The sequence below is a fragment of the Pinus tabuliformis genome, chromosome 9, assembly GCF_031772625.1.
Source record: "Pinus tabuliformis cultivar Carrire ecotype Pingquan chromosome 9, CPIR1, whole genome shotgun sequence".
Lineage (NCBI taxonomy): Eukaryota > Viridiplantae > Streptophyta > Pinopsida > Pinales > Pinaceae > Pinus > Pinus tabuliformis.
In genome coordinates, this window is record NC_142307.1 from 1,028,460,594 (window position 1) to 1,028,476,042 (window position 15,449).

Consider the following 15,449-nt stretch of genomic DNA (forward strand, 5'->3'; position numbering starts at 1 on the left):
GACGAAGCAAAACGATTTCTGGAAGATCGCCCGATTTTACGAGCGCATCTCCCTCCTGAATATCAAAGACTCTTGCCAAGTCCCTCACTAGTTGAGAATCCGGCTGAACCACTTAGGTGGTCAGCCGAAGCATCTGTCATTGAAGAAGAACCGTCTGGATCCATGCCTAACGAAAGTCAAAAGGTTGATACGGTAGTTGGCCCGGTTTTGCCTTCAGAGGCTCCATCTTCGAATGACACCATCACAGAGGAGAATAAAGATGACACCGTCCAGATTCTCTTCATCAGCACCGACTCTTATGATCAAGGGGGCAATACCACCATTCCTTTATCGCAGGAAGGAAGTTCATCAGAGCGATATCCGACCGTCTATTCGGTCCCACCACCAAGCAACCTGGTCGTGTCCTTTGATTGGAACCAACTAGGCAGACCCCGGTTGCCAGCCAGTGTACCATTCAGAATTATTTGTCAAACATACAGAATGTTAATGGCTGGCACTATCATTGATGAGGGGGCATCTATGAGTATCCTTTCCTCTATTGCTTGGAAAGCGCTTGGTTCGCCAGCGCTTTTGCCTGAGATGAGAAGTCTATCAGGCTTTGATAAAGGAACCAGTCGACCTTTAGGGATCCTCCCCAATGTGCCTATAACATTGAAAGGGAAGACCGTTCACATGAACGTGATGATCGTTCAAGGACCCTTGGATTATAACCTACTCCTTGGACGAGACTATATATATTGCATGGGAGCTGTAGTCTCCTCACTCTTTAGAGTAATGTGTTTTCCGCATGAAGGAAGAATGGTCAAGCTCGTGGACCAACTTTCGTTTCCCGGATCACACATCGCAAATAGTCATATACCATCCCTAAATGGTCTATTCATGCAAGAAGTGTCTCAACCCACGGTCCGTCCTCCTGATGAGCGCGAGTAATCCGGGAGGATATGACTGGAACCCAGGGGGCATGCGTCCTGGTCTGCTTCGGCAGGAAAACTTTGGGTATAGGGTAGGTTTCCGCGGGAGAATATGACTAGTCCGTACCCCATCCGTGGTTGGAAGAGGGGTTGTTATAGAATAGGATTCTTTTGTCAAAGTTACGTGTTTGACACCAGTCATTCACCCTTGTCTATTTCGGTAGACATTGCCGAGGAAGTGTTTTGTTTGAAAGATTAACGAGACAATCTTTGGGTAACCTGAAAGAGGTAAGCCTCTCTCGATTAAAACACATGTTTTGGTGGAGGTTAAGTAAAGGTAACCTTGAAACTCTGTTTTATACCTGGGGGCATGCAAACATTTTGGAGTGCAAGCAAGGGGCGACTATTTATTTTTTAAATTTTTAGGACCTCTAACCCTTTAAACTCGTAGGATTAGTCGTTTCCGAACTTGCATAAAGAAAGGATAGGGAGCAAAGCTTAGTGAGATGAAGCTCCATAAAAAATAGAATCTTGATGAGACACTCTTATCAAATGACTGGGTAATCGAGCAGTTTTAGCATAAAGTTCATGCTCGTTAAAAAATAAACGCAAGATCCGAGCAGTTTTAACGCAGTCTTCATGCTCGTTAAAAAATAAATATAAGCAGTGAGAAGAGTTTCCTCCAGTGTTTAAGCTCATTTTTAACTAAAAAATGAACTTATCCCGGTAAATAACCACTGTGAATGTAATTTTATCAGCCGTTAAATCCTTGGTCGTGTTTGCACCTGCCACCTCCACTTTTCATTTGGCCGATCGTTCACCTCCATATGATTGTTTACCCATTTTGAGGAACAGCTGCGAAGAGTGATTTCACCTAGCCATCCTTGTGACACTCCCGTAATTGGAAAATTCCAACCTGTACCTGGAATCAGTTTCTATCCCTGTTTATCACTCGTTCCTCAAAAGACGAGTCTTCTTTAAGCTCTTTTCAACTGACTCGTAAAATATGAAAAGATTGCCGAGTTTTGGCCTTCCAGCTCGTTAAAGGACAGGAAGAGCTATCCCTCCTCTAGATTTTAATCTTTTTGGACCTGAGGGATTATTGCACAAAAAGATCGAGTGCTTGTTTTGTTCGGCTCGTTAAAGATATCGAAAACTCATCCCTTTTGTATTGTTTTATACTTTTTTGGACTTAAGGGATTAGATGACGAAAAAGGAATTTTGGAGTTAACTTTACGTACCTTTTCAGACTCTCTAAAAGTGAAAAGGACCGAGTTATCCTTGTCATTAGACTCGTTAAAATGATAAATAGCGACAAACTTGTCTTTAGACAAGAACGAGTTTCACTATCGCTAGGCTCGTTAAAACATAGCGATGGGCTTGCCCGAAGGGCAGGTTATAGAACAAGCATATGTTATCCTCCTCAAGCTTGACAAAAATAAAGAGGTACTGGTCAGCAATGACTGGGGAAAAATTGGGAAAAATCAAGAAAACTTTGATGGTAGCAGGTCGCTCTTGAACATGACACTTTTCCTCCGTACCACATTCGGGTTGGGTTGTTTCATTCACCGGTCACATCACCATGGTATCTGTAGGTTTTAACCCTGTATAGAAATTACCTGCATACGAATTCTTAAACGAAGAAAATAAAAAATGCGAGATCATAACCCATAAAACACATATGCACAGAGATTTTTCCCTCGATCCCAAAACCGGGACTACCAGCTTGATTTTTCATTATGTTCCTTTCAATGTTACAATACATATTTATACATGCCGAAGCATCCAATACCATGGACCAAAAAACCATCACGTCCAATACCATGTGTGAAAATCATGCACAAAACCATAGGTAGGTTCGCCCAACCTAATATAGGGTCCAAATTTTTTTTTTCCTGGGGCGCTGCCCCGGACCCCGTAGAGGGGGGCTACCCACCCCCCTCAAACCCCCCGGACAGGGGGGCTGCTACCCCCCCGCTGCGCAATTGGCGCAACGAAGGGGGGCTTCCGCCCCCCTCTATCCCCCCGTTTAACTACGTGGGTTAGTCGTGGAAAGAATATAACACAACCCAACAATCTCCCACTTGTTGTTTTATTTCCACAAGGGGCCACAAGAGAGCTTAGTCATTTTTCTAGCCCTGAAACACCCATTGTTTCTCTACACCAAGAGAACTTCTCAGAGCTCAAAAATTTTGTCAATGCATCTGCAGTATTCTTCAAAGTGTCCACCTTTACCAGCAACACCTTTTTGTCTTCTATCATATCCCTCACAAAGTGATACTAAACATCAAAGTGCTTTGTCTTTGAATGATAAGCAGGGTTCTTTGCCAAGAAAATTGCACTTTGGCTGTCACAGTCTATTCTTATAGCTCCCTGTACTAACCCCATACTTGAACACAATCTCTGCAACCAAACTGCTTCCTTACTTGCATGAGTGGCTGCCATGTATTCTGCCTCTGTAGTTGATAGTGCCACTACAGATTGTTTCTTACTCATCCAACTGACTGCACCTCCAAATAGGTTAAACACATACCCACTTGTAGATCTTCTCTGATCCAGATCTCCAGCCCAGTCTGCATCAACAAAACCATGAATATCCAACACTCTGTCCAATCCTGGTCTTCCTTGGTAGCACAAACCATAATCACTAGTGCCATGCAAATACCTGAAAACCCGCTTCACTGCTGTCTAGTGCTCCTTCCCTGGTTTTGACATAAACCTGCTCAATACTCCCACTGCATGTGCAATGTCTGGTCTAGTACAGACCATTTCATACATCAGGCTACCGACTGCACTTGCATATGGAACACGGGACATGTCCTCTTCCTCTTCTTGTGTCTTGGGACACTGTTCAGCAGATAACCTCACACCTACAGGAATAGGAACCTTCACCAGTTTACTATCCTGCATATTAAACCTCTGCAGTATTGTCTCGACATACTTCCTCTGGTTTAACCAGAGCTTCCTCTTTGCCTGATCTCTTTTAATTTCCATGCCCAAAATATAGTTTGCAGCACCAAGATCTTTCATGTCAAATTTGGAGGACAATTGGGTCTTCAAATCCTGGATAATTCCTTTATCATTTCCAACAAGCAACATATCATCCACATACATGACCAGATAAATAACACGGTCACCAATTAATTTAAAATACACACAATGATCTGCTTTACTTCTGGTGAAGCCAAGTCCCCGTATAAATGTATCAAATTTCTGATACCACATCCTTGGTGACTGTTTTAACCCATACAGAGACTTCTTTAACTTGCATACCAGTTCTTTCTTACCCTTCACCACAAAGCCTTCAGGTTTCTTCATGTAGATTTCCTCTTCCAAATCCCCGTGAAGAAATGTTGTCTTCACATCCATCTGTTCTACCTCAAAATCAAAAGTAGCAGCAACAGATAAAAGTAATCTAATAGAAGCTACCTTGGCAACAAGAGAAAAATATCACCAAAATCAATTCCCGACACCTGGGAATAACCTTTTGCTACCAACCGAGCTTTGTATTTCTCCACCTTTCCTTCTGCATTAGTCTTCTTCTTGAACACCCATTTGCTGCTAATGGGTTTCCTTCCAGCCGGCAACTCTACCAGATCCCAAGCCTCATTTTTGTGCAAAGATGCCATTTCATCAACCATGGCCTCTTTCCAGAGTTTTCCATCCTCTGAATCCACTGCTTCCTTCACAGTTCTGGGATCATCATCAGTAACAGACAAAGCAAAATTTGAACTGAAAGCAGATCGACTATACCTTTCTGGCTGCCTTCTTTCTCGACCTGATCTTCTCACAGCCGGAGTTAGTGGCTCTTCATCTTCTGATTCCTCCTCTGCTGCAGAGTCTGATTCTTCCTCCTTTGGCTCAAACTCTATCTTCTCAGGTTCCTTTGGTTGGACTTCATGTTGAATAACATCTTTTACCTCTCTGAACACCACATCTCGGCTGTACACAACCTTCCGTGTGACTGGGCTCCAAAGCTTATAACCCTTTAAACCATCCTTATACCCAATAAAGATGCACTTTTCAGATTTACTATCCAACTTGGTTCATTTCTCCTTTGGAACATGTACATATGCAACACATCCAAATACCCTCAGATGTGAAAGAGAGGGTTTCTTACCAGTCCATACTTCTTGTGGAGTCTTATCCTCCAACGCTGATGAAGGTGATCTGTTGATCAGGTAACATGCAGTATCCACCGCCTCTGCCCAGAATTCCTGTCCTAACCCGGCACCACTGAGCATGCTTCTTGCCCTTTCCATCAACGTCTTGTTCATTCTTTCTGCGACTCCATTTTGCTGAGGTGTATATGGAGTAGTCTTCTGCCATGCTATACCACACTTCTTACAAAAATCTTCAAATTCATTGCTGCAAAATTCTCCACCATTATCTGTCCTCAGCACCTTTATCTTCTTCTCTATCTGATTTTCCACCAGAGCCTTAAATTCTTTAAACCTGTCAAAGACTTCAGATTTCTTCTTAAGGAAATATATCCATGTATTCCTTGAGAAGTCATCTATGAATGATACATAGTACACAGACTTACCCAGTGATGGAACCTTCACAGGTCCAAACACATCACTATGCACAAGCTCTAATATATGTTTCGTCCTCTTACCACCAGAGGGGAAACTCACTCGATTTTGCTTCCCATACATACAATTTTCACAGAAATCAAAATCCAATGAGCTATCATTCATACCTTCTACCATACCTTTACTATGAAGTATTCGAAGGCCCTTCTCTCCAATATGTCCAAGCCTTTGATGCCACAACATGGTCTTCTCTCCAGAGACCACTAGATTTTCTACTCCATTTTCAGGAACCATAGAACTATTGCACCCATCAACAACAGTGCTACCTTGCAGTTTGTACAGAGTTCCAGTCCGAACTCCCCGCATCAATATCAGTGCTCCTCAAACCATCTTGCAGGTATCTTTCTCGAACACCGTCTTTACACCTGCATCATCCAACTTGCTTACAGAAATCAGATTTCTGGCCAATGCAGGAATATGTAGAACACCAGGAAGTGTTCTAACCCTTCCACCTTGCAACTTCAACTTTACTTTTCCCCGACCAATGATTCTAACCTTCCTATCATCTCCTAAGAATACATCACCACCATCGTATTTCTCATACTCGCAGAACCACTCTCTATGGGGAGTGAAGTGAAAGGATGCACCTGAGTCAATCAACCATGCCTCATGATCTACATGTGTACTTGAAGAAGCCAAGCACACATCCCCACCTTCATCTGAGGTGGTTTTTGCCTCTGCGGAAGGAGCATCATCAGATCCCTTTCCTTTATCAGGAGCTTTAGATTTACAATCCCTTCTGAAGTGCCCTTCCTTTCCGCATTTCCAGCACACCACCTTTGTAGGTTTTCCTGAAGATTTAGATCTCCCTCTCAAGGAAAATTTTAAGGATGGAAAATTTTCTTGAAGTTTCAAACATTGGCGAATCTCACTAATCCCTAATATGCAAACTATAAAATGTTTATTGATATATTTGTAAAATTATTCAAATTTATAATGATTATATATGTAGCCTCTATATAATGTTGGCGATTTTTAAGGTAAAATAATTTTATATTCTAAAATCTGGGCGAATTGTCTTTTATAAAAATTGGAAATTGGCGAATCATTTTGTGGAAAAATCATGGAAAATTAGCCCACTGGGCGAAGATTAGCCCCTAAAATTTTCCATCCTCTAGATTTAGGTCTCCCACTCGATGACTTATTTTTGTTTCTGTTCTGGGACCGTCCTCGTACAGACAAGGCATCACCATTCTAGTTGTCCATATTCTTCCGTCTCATCTCCTCCATTAGCAAGGCTGAGACTATTTCATCAAACTGCAAAGCAGTTGCATTGCTACCTATTGCAATAACCAGACTATCCCACGAATCTGGTAGAGAACACAATAAACTGATGCACTTATCTTCATCTGAAATTTTAATATCAACAGATAATAATTGACTTACCACAGTATTAAATGCATTCAGATGCTCTGTCACCGAGTCTCCATCTTTCATCCTCAGGTTATACAGCTTTTTTCGAAGGAACAGTTTATTCACCAGAGACTTAGATTGGTACAAAGTCCCTAACTTGACCCACAAAGCCTTTGCCGTAGCTTTCCCCGATACATTCAGCAATACTAAATCTGAGACACATAATCGTATTGTGCTTTTTGCCTTCCAATCCAATTTCTTCCATTCTTCATTGGTCACTCCCGATGGTTTAGTACCCGGATCTACCGCGATCCACTGATCTTTATCGACCAACAGATCCTCCATCTTGAGCTTCCACAACTCAAAACTCTGACCATTGACCTTCTCAATCTCGATCTTTCCACTGCTCGCCATCTTCTTTCACCACCAAAATCGATCTCGCAGATCTCCCACTGAACAGGGTCTACCACAGGCCCGAGCGAAACCCCTCAGCAACAAAGGCATCCCCTTGAAGCCAAAACAGCTCTGATACCAAATGTAGGTTTTAACCCTGTACAGAAATTACCTGCATACGAATTCTTAAACGAAGAAAATAAAAAATGCGAGAGCATAACCCATAAAACACATATGCACAGAGATTTTTCCCTGGATCCCAAAACCGGGACTACCAGCTTGATTTTTCATTATGTTCCTTTCAATGTTACAATACATATTTATACATGCCGAAGCATCCAATACCATGGACTGAAAAACCGTCGCGTCCAATACCATGTGCGAAAATCATGCACAAAACCATAGGTAGGATCGCCCAACCTAATATAGGGTCCAAAAAAAATTTTCCCGGGGCGCTGCCTCGGACCCCGTAGAGGGGGGCTACCCGCCCCCCTCTAACCCCCCGTTTAACTACGTAGGTTAGTCGTGGAAAGAATATAGCACAACCCAACAGTCTCACCATACCATCCATATTTGGGGTAATGCTACCGATCCATCGCATCAGTGTTGCCATATGTTCAAGAGAAGTCGTTCAGAAAGAGTCAACCGGGTCCCATCTATTGCCATACATTATCCTTCATCCATTCATGACCGCCACCCTGAATCATATGTCACAGATAGTTTTTACCTCCATTAAAATAATTAGCTCCGTTCCGTGTCACTGATGTGGGATTCATCAAGGCCCTCCTGTGACGGATTGCTTCTTGTCGACATCAGCTCATTATCCAAGAAGTTGATCTAGGAACAACCCCTTCAGTACTTTGAAGCTTGCATGCCTTAATGGCAAGTTTCTCACTTCCGGCAACAGGTATACATCAATGACCTTCAACCAGAAGATTTTGCGTGGTGTTCAACGCCAAGTCCTTTATTCACACCACGTGAATTGTACTGCAGTACCTTGAGGGTCATTATCATTATCGGTGATTCCTCTCGCGCTTGTTAACGGTTTACATCATTGACCGGTAATCAAGCGATGTCTTTCCATGTTCGACTTCAGCGCAATTCTCACATGGATTGACTTGTACTTAGAGTGAAGATCGAACGAGTTTGAAGACCCAGGATCTAGTTTCATCCATCCGGGCTGCGATATATATTCAGGAAAAATAAAGACATTTGACATGTACATCATTGCAGCAGATGATCATCCTACTCAAAGGATGATAATTTCGCCAAAATTATCAGTCTACCATCAGACGATCGTCTGTTCTATGTACAAAAATGAATTTATAAAGCTGAGCATGGGAATTCCCGCCTCAGCTAGATCATGAAAGCAGTATGAATCATAATGTGTTGTATTGTATTTTATTACAGGTCTCCTCCCAGCAGATGGATGAACTTCGGACCCTCCTGGATAAATCATTTCACCTGATAAACGGCCTCATACTTTAGGGGGCAACTGTTATAGACATTTTTGTGCCTTACAGCCTCGAGCATGAAATGTCCATAATCTAAGGGATCCAAAGTCCCTAAACATGTTGTTCCTACCCCTAGAGGAACAAGGCAAACTAACCACAGCAATTCACAGAAGTTCTCCACCTGAAAACACTCAAAAACAAGCCAATTCTGGATCATGTCAACTGCTCCACTGAGCATCTGCGCTGAATGTCAACTGCTACACTGGCTACCTGCGTTGAATGTCAACTCCAACACTAGCTACCTGCGCTGAGCTAGTTTGGACATGTGGCAGAGTCATTCCTCAAGGTGTCAATGCCCAGGAAGCTTCGAAAATGACACTTGCATCAAGGAATTCGACTGGTGATGAGTAAGAGGTTCCAAATCTCCAAGTGGAAGCAAGAACCTCCAAGTGGACTCAAGAACTGAGAGAGGGAGAGGAAACTAGTCAGATCTTAAGCTGACTCATCCTCTCTCCAAATATCTATATATGGATCTCTCCTCCATGAGATCCAAAGGCTGGAATTTGGTAATTGCAAAGAATTGCTGGTGGTTTGTGGCTGGAAACATTGGGTGTGTAATGCTTTGAAGGGAGCTGAAGAAGGAATTCCATTCTGCTGGGAAAGAGATGCTAGATTGGAGCCCTATGGGTTGTATCTCTTCCTAAACCCTGTTACTTATTAATAAAGCTATCTTGATTCTTTCCTATATACTGGTGTATTTTGTATGATTGCATTAGTGTATTTGATTTGCTTCTAATCCTCAATCATTTATGAATATGTATATTTGCCTTTGTATTGTGTTCTTCTCTTGTCGCAAGTAGCTGTTCTCTTGTCACAGGTAGTTGTTCTCTTGTGATCTCGTGGGATTCAAGTAGCTGTTCTCTTGATCAAGTGAGGAGGCAAGTAGCTGTGGACACACAAAGAGAAGAGGATCTAGTTCGAGGGACAACCGGAAGACAACGGTAAGTCTACCGATCTCCCCTCTTTCACATTTCATAAAGGAATAAATCATAATAGTTGTATTCGTTTGTTGCTAAGGCGCTGTCACACCTTAGGTGGATAGGATCGTCCTGCATAGGCATTTTTCCCCACAACAGCCGCTACCCAATGGACCAATTTATCGGCGCTCCGTTCTGGAGAACGATGAAATCAAGAGGCAGATTCAAGAGCTCCTGCAGAAAGGTCACATCCATCCGAGTTCATCGCCCCGTGGGAGCCCGATCGTGTTGGTACAGAAGAAGGATGGGACATGGAGACTCTGTATTGACTATCGGGTGCTGAACAAGATCACTGTCCGTAATAGGTACCCGATCCCGCGAATTGATGACCTCCTAGACCAACTAAAGGGGGCGAAATATTTCAGCAAGATCGATCTGAAGTCGGGATATCACCAGGTACCAATCGAACCCTCTGATGTGTGGAAGACTGCCTTCAAATCCAAGGAGGGCCTCTTCGAATGGTTGGTCATGCCTTTCGGATTGACGAATGCTCCTACAACCTTTATGAGGCTAATGGATGACATCTTGCGGCCATTCACCAACTCCTTTGTAGTAGTATACTTGGATGACATTCTGATCTTCAGCCAGATTTGGGAAGAGCACCTCCACCACATCCGACAGGTTCTCCAAACACTGCGACAACACAAGCTATTTGCCAATTTGGAGAAATGAACTTTTGGCATGACCCAGGTTCAATATCTGGGATACATCATTGATGAAGAGGGGGTGCATGTCGATCCAGCCAAGATCCAAGTCATTCGGGATTGGCCCTCTCCAACCACTCTAACAGAGCTCCGCAGCTTTCTAGGTCTTGCCAACTTCTACTGCAGGTTTGTGTTGGGGTTTTCTCATATTTCTTGGCCCTTGATTCAAGTCACCAAGGGCGGGGCGAAAGCAAAATTCTTTTGGTCTGAATCTCAACAGAAGGCATTCAGGGAGTTGAAGGATCGCCTCTGCACGGCACCAGTGCTCGCGTTACCATATTTACAACAACCATTTGAGGTCGAGACAGATGCCTTTGTCTATGCTATTGGGGCAGTCCTTACTCAACATGGACATCCAGTGGCATATCACAGTGAAACACTTTCAGACACAGTCCGGAAGTACCCCACTTATGATAAAGAGATGTATTCCATTGTACAGGCCTGCCGACAATGGAAGCATTACATTTTGGGGAAGGAAACGGTCATCCACACAGACCACTGACCTCTGCAGTTCATACAGACCCAAGGGAAATTGCAGAATGATCGCCATCAGAAGTGGTCTACATACCTGCAACAGTTTCACTTGAATATCAAGTATAAAAAGGGAAGCACCAATAATGTTGCAGATTGCCTCAGTCGACCACCGATCATGGCGCTAACCACCGTTCTCAACTCTTGTGGGCACGAGACTTCTAATTGGCCACTTCTCTACAAAAGCGACCCAGAATTCGGCCACACATACCAGACACTCTTGGAGGGTCGGCAGGTTGCAGGTTTTCACCTCCAGGATGCCCTATTATGCCACCTTGGTCACCTTTGTGTTCCTTCAAGCGAGCGTGCCAAGATGATTTGGGAAGCACACTACAGTCAGGCTGCTGGGCATTTCGGGGTCGAGAAAACAGTCGCAGTACTACAAAATTATTTCTATTGGCCGAATCTTCGACAGGATGTTGGGAAGTACATCCGATCATGTACTGCCTGTGCCATTGCCAAACAGGCCATTAAGAAGCACGGCCTCTATACCACGTTGCCTACCCCTAGTCGACCTTGGGAATCCATCCCCATGGATTACATGTCAGGCCTTCCTTCCACTAAGCATGGAAATGACTGTGTTTTTATGGTCGTCCACAGGTTCTCGAAGATGGCCATTAAGGTGGCCTGCAAGAAGAATATCACAGCAAAAGCCACCGCTAAACTCTTCTTTGAACAAGTGTGGGTGCACTTTGGGATCCCACAGTCTATCATCTCAGATCGGGACAGTCGGTTTCTCAGCACATTTTGGTCCAGTCTCTGGTCAATGCTGGATACCAAACTCACGAAGTCCACAGCCTTCCATCCTCAAACTGATGGCCAGACAGAGGTTGTCAATAGGATGATTGTGCACATTCTACGCATGTATAATTCAAAGCATCCACGCACATGGGACGAGAGCCTCCCCTATGTTCAGCACAGCTACAACCGAGCTCTTCACAACTCCACTGGCCATAGCCCTTTTCAGGTGGGTTTGGGATTCCAGCCACTATGCCCCATTGATGTGGCCATGCCACTTGCAGCTACTCACATGAATTCAGCTCATGTCCAGTCCGAAACAGATAAGGCCACCAGCTTCATTGAGCGCATCCAACATATTCGCCAGCAGGTCCATGACATTCTTGAGAAATCAAATGCCAAGTACAAGCAACGACATGATCAACATCGGGTGCCACACAAGTTTCAGGTGGGCGACAAATTCTGGTTGCATTTGCAAAAGGAACGCCTTACTAGAGCCTATCGGAAATTGAGACCACTCCGATATGGTCCTTACACCATTACTAAGGCTATGGGAGACAATTCATTTGAGCTCAGCATTCCCCCATTCCTTGGCCTACACCCAGTGTTCAATGTGGACCGCCTTCGGCCATACTTTCCACCATTGCTAGACACATCCGACATTGCAGAACAGCTCAAACCCACAGAATTAAATCCAGATTGCATGGAACAAGCTGCAACTGATCGGATCATGGACACACAGATCAACACTCGCCAACAGAATATCCAACTGTATCGAGTTGTCAAAGTAGGCCAACTCCTTCAGCAAGGCAAGTGGCTCACCAGGGAACAAGTTCAGCAAAAGTTTCCTCATCTCATGGAGGAGCTCAACGCAATGGGGACCATTGCTTCCTAAGGGGGGAGGAATGATCCAGGTGGATATTGGTGGCCACCTGCCAAGTCCACCTGGACCCCCACCATTGTCTTTCTCAGCATTTTCAGTTTCCTTAATTGTAGCACAACTTACTATTTTTAGCAGTTTTTCGGGTCCTGAACTTTCGGAGCCGTTTTGAGGCCCTAAACGACGTTTTTTGGGGAATCCGGGGGCAACATGGGTCCATAGAATGGACCAATGTTTCCTGTTCCAACAATGATAATGCTCGGATAGATCTTTCTAATGAGCTATTGTACGCATCAAACGGAGATCATATGCCAAAGTTATGACCCCGGGAAGTTGAGGTACCAACTTACCCCCAAACGGGGCCCACAGTTTGGCGTTTCATCTCCTAGGGTTAGGTTTTGGAATGTTAAGGGTTTTCCATTGTTTCTCAACAATAAATAGGCCTTTGAGCCTCATTGTAACATAGTTCAGAGGCATGTAGCCATCACATCTCTTCTCAGAGATAAGCTACCATCGCCCGAGCTAGTTTATTTCCATTTCTGGTTGTAAGCATATTTCAGTATTTTCCATTAATGAAATGAAGTATTATTTCCGCTGCATATTTGTGTATATGGTTATCTTTGTGATTTGTTGCGTTCCTGTTTAAATCCGGATCACAAATTGGACCAAGACACTTGAATCCCTTTTTCAAGCACTTCAAACACAATGGCACTCCACAAAATCCTCATGCCATGGAGCATCATTCCCACCTTTGCATACCAGATCAATATACCATGCTTGGGGGCATGATGGTTTTTCCCTGGCCATATTAACATAAGTCTCAACCTAGATCTCACTAGATCTAGGTATGGTCGATTATCCTCCCATTCCTTGGATATTTTGTCCTACCAACCTCTCTAGTGAGCCATATGCACATTGTATATTGTAGACATTTCATACCATATCTTCAAATATTCTACTCCTATACCACCTAGTCCCCATGTTTGACTTTGTGGGTGATGATGATTGTAGACCTCCTCTAGTAGTTCATTCTCGTTTTCCTCTTCCCTTAATTCTTCACGAGGAACCATCTTTCTAAGAAGCATTACGACCATATTTAGATAAGTAAGGCCACTTGCCTGAAAGTCACAAATCCTGATTCCAATGGTTGGTTTGTCCGTTGTGACTAGAACATAGCTCAGTTTGACGAACTGTCAACACCATTGGAAAGCTCTCACTGAGCTCTAAAATGGGTCTTCCTTAGTGTTTGATGATTCGACACTTCACCCAGAAACCATTTTTCCAAGACGGTCACTTCATCATCTCTCAAAATCGACTTTCATCATAAAGAACACTTGTACTTCGAGTTCTACCTCCTCTTAATAATTTTCGTACCATATGGTGATTTTCATCACGAGTAACCATCATTTACTCATGTTTTCACAATCCCCACAGGGCCTAGTCTATGTGGCAGCGTCATCGAGTCACCCTTGTTTATAGCATTCGTGATGAGTCACCCTTGCATTCTTGGAGTCTATTTCATGACCCATCATATCATGTCACAGTATTCCATCCATATTTGGATACCATTCATCTTCTATTGCCCATTTTTACCCCGAGTCATATTCTCCCCATCCCCTCCGAAGTTGAGTCAGTTGCTGCCAGGTCAACCATGCCCTTTATGCTCTGACAAGGGTAGTTGTCTATTTTTCCCTAAGTCCCACTTTTCTGCCATTATCCTTGGTGTCAGTCCATCAGTCATATTACTATTTTCTCTCGTGATTTAGTTGAGGATCCTCATTGCCTCATTTATCACAGGCCCTATTTTGTTGACATCAACTCATTTATTCCAGAAGAATGACCTAGAGGGTGGTGTATCTTCATTATAGATTCCATTCTTGTTCAGTGCCTTGGATCGAGCATAGGGTCTCATTATTTCCCTTTGACTTGGTTGTTTCATGTTTGTGATCCATACACTTGATGGTCCAGTGGTGCAGTAGATTGTACCAATGATTCTTGGGTATGTGTGAGATGTTTCAGACCTCATGAGGGGGTGGCCCTTCAGGTATTCCCCCACATTCCTGGATGCATACCTACTATGCTACAACCTCAGATGTAGTTCTACAGAGTTGATGGGTTCGGTTCCTACCGATCCTAGTGTTCATAGCAGGCATGTCTCCTACAGATTATCCATTCAGTTTTGGAAAGCCCTTCCTTGTTTAGCGGGGCTTCATTGGTTGTTCTACCCTCCCTCCCACCCATTTTTCCGAGGGAAGGGAATTTATGTCTCATGTACTTTGACATTATTGTATTCAGTTCTAGCTGATGTTTTTACCAGGTGCATTATGTATATGGGATACATTGTATTATTTTTTGGCTCTGTTATGCCAGCGTGTCATGTACTATTCAACATGTTCTTTATTGCTCAATTTCATATTTCTGGGTGAACCATTATTTTTGTACTAAGTTATCTCGATAGGCATGGGTATGCCTCCCCCACCTCATTGAGGTCTGGTACCACAACAAAAAAGCAGACTTGCATTAGTCTCGCCCCCTCTATCACTATCCTCTCTCAGCTTCAGCTTTATTGGCCTCTCTCTCTCTCCTTGGCTCCCCTGTGTTGTCTAATGATTGTGTCTTTACAATGTACTGCAGTCATACATTTTGCTCCTAACACTCGTACGTTAGGGGGAAATCTGTTATCACCAAAAAATTGATCATCTAGCCTAATTTACTAGATGGATCGAAGTACACCATGTAAAGCTAATTTCACCATAGTAAAATTGCTTTCACTGTGAAAAATTACCTAATAAATCACCTTTATTAAGTAATTTATAGTTAAACCCATGAAGAATAATTAAATAAATCACTATT